We start from the raw sequence: 2,552 nt of genomic DNA, 5'->3' as shown, positions 1-2,552 counted from the left end.
CAGATCATCTTATTTTTGTGAATGCTGAGATACTGCAGGAACTGTCTTCCTCTCTGCTATATTCAAAGAATTCACCTCCCAGCACTTCCAAACCCAAGGACTCATGAGTTGGATAATGAACATATGCGGCCATTTCTTTACAGTTTAGGTGACTGTCCAATCTGGTTAGCAAAACAGAACATTTCTGTAAAGTACCTTCTGGTTTCCTACTGATTTGTACTTTAAAAAAATGAAAAATTTCCTAGGGGACATGCAGTCCCAATATTTATCGGGTGTTATATTCCTGGAAGAGCTTTGATACTTTAAAATTTCACAGGCATTATTTTTCAGATGATGAAAGCAAAGATTCTGGAGGAGATGGTATCCAAGCTGAGAAAAGAGGGGACATTTAAGAGTTGACCAGATCAAAAGGGGATGAAGAGTATTCCAAAAAAAGGAATCATATTTTTCACTTATTCATCCATTCAAGCAGTATTTATTGAGCACTTACTATGTGCTCAGATGCTGGGGAAACAGTACTGAACAAGACAGGCAAAGGCTGCCTTGTTCAGTAGACTATGTCACAATAATGCAGCTGCATTACAGGGAGGAGTGCTGTATACCACTTTGGTCCCTAAGTCTAAGTGGTGCTAGGAAAGACTTGAAGGATGAGTGGAAGCAAGCCAAGCAGAGAAAGATGGGGGAGAGAATGCTCTGAGCAAAGGTAATAGCAAGCAGTGTTCTAGGCCTGAAGCAAAACAGAGCTTAACATGTGCACTGAACAGAAAGTACAGGATAATCTGGAGCACAGGTAGGAAGAAGGACATGGTGAGACATGAGGCTGACTAGTTAAGCAAGGAAAAAATTATATAAAGTCTTGTAAGTCATATCAAGGACGTCAGACTATGCTAAAGCTAATGGTTAATGAGAGGCTGTGCAAAGTTACTATGGAAGGTATATTAATCAAGATAGTCTGAATTATATTGCAGTGCCAACTCCAAAATCTCAATGCCTTAAAAAGACAAAACTGAGGGACTTCCCTGATGGTCCAGTGGTTAAGACTCCACGCTCCCAATGCAGGGGCCCAGGTTCGATCCCTGGTCAGGGAACTAGATCCCACATGCCACAACTAAAAAATCCTATGTGCCGCAACTAAGACCCGGCACAGCCAAATAAATAAATATTAAAAAAAAAAAACAGACAAAGATGATTTCTCTCTTAGTCTTGATCACTTTTGCAATTCAGATGGAGGCTCTATCCCATGTATCCCCATTCTGGAACCATTTCAAATGTAGCTGCCCACCATGGCAGAAGGGAAAATCAAAAGGATGGTATATTGTGCATTGATTCTTAGGGCTTTCTACCCAGAAATGACACACATAATTTCTGCACTATTTATAATAGCCAAGACATGGAAGCAACCTAAATGTCCATGAACAGATGAATGGATAAAGAAGATGTGATACACACACACACACACACACACATATACATCCCACTGTATTATACATGTATCAATGGAATATTACTCAGCCATAAAAAAGAATGAAATAATGCCATTTGCAGCAACACGGATAGACCTAGAGATTATCATACTAAGTGAAGTAAGTCAAAGACAAATATTATATGATATCTCTTATATGTGAATTTATATAAGAGAATTTATATAAGAGATGTTTAAACTTTCATCCCTGGACGTTACTCGCTGCCTCAGTGAATGAATTTTGGCATTTTTGTGGGAATGAGAGGAGCCTAAGATTTATGAAGCACAGTATCCAGACCCTCCCCAACTTCTTTCTGCTGGGACCTGATGGGAATCCTGAGACCTGGACCCTGATGGACCAAACTGAGAGTTGTGATGGAGGTCCCATGCCTGAGTACCAAGAACCTTGTCCCATACCTTCTACTTCCCCATATCTTCTACTATCAGATCCAGGCTCTGAATAAACTGAGTTTTCCTATGTATGCCCACGTGGACCACAACTTCCCAGTTATACAAAAGGTCAGTCAAAGCCTGAAATAGATGGCCATGCCCTGTGGATGGCACCTGTGGAAGTGTGTGTCCTTGGAAATTTCTCCAGGAAAAGAAATGATGTCAAATAAAGACGTGGGGGGAGTTCCATGGTGGTCCAGTGGTTAGGACTTGGTGCTTTCACTGCTGTGGCTTGGGTTCAGTCCCTGGTCGGGGAACTAAGATCCTGCAAGCCGCACGCCGCAGCCAAAAAAAAAAAAAAAAAAAACAAAAGGCCTGGGACTGTAGTTTAATGAATGGGTATATAGGTGAATAATGAAGACACTAAAGCTTCTGGAGTGCCCAGTAGGGTGTTTTTCACATAGCTGTTGTTCAGTAAATGTTCTTTAATAAAAAAGGAAAAACATATTTGATTAAAAGAAATATTTGCTTAATGTAATTTAAGAACCCTCTGAGCAGTTTGGATTCATGTAAAAGCAGTTTACGCAGAGTACACCGATTTCGTTGAACAAATAATACCTTGGGAACAAGACAGTGTGTGCATTGTACTTAAGCCAAGATGAGATTAAAATATCCCTGCAGGTGTAACCTGGACCCTGAG

The 2,552-nt window shown here is 40.5% G+C and overlaps 1 non-coding gene across 1 annotated transcript; it reads left to right on the top strand.

The window, feature by feature from the left end:
* Positions 1-1,016: 1,016 nt before the first annotated feature.
* Positions 1,017-1,088, top strand: TRNAW-CCA (transfer RNA tryptophan (anticodon CCA)). The gene has a single exon. It is a non-coding gene; the product is annotated as a tRNA-Trp (tRNA).
* The last annotated feature ends 1,464 nt before the right edge of the window (positions 1,089-2,552 follow it).

The sequence above is a fragment of the Phocoena phocoena genome, chromosome 8, assembly GCF_963924675.1.
Source record: "Phocoena phocoena chromosome 8, mPhoPho1.1, whole genome shotgun sequence".
Lineage (NCBI taxonomy): Eukaryota > Metazoa > Chordata > Mammalia > Artiodactyla > Phocoenidae > Phocoena > Phocoena phocoena.
This window is presented reverse-complemented; position numbering and strand designations above follow the sequence as displayed.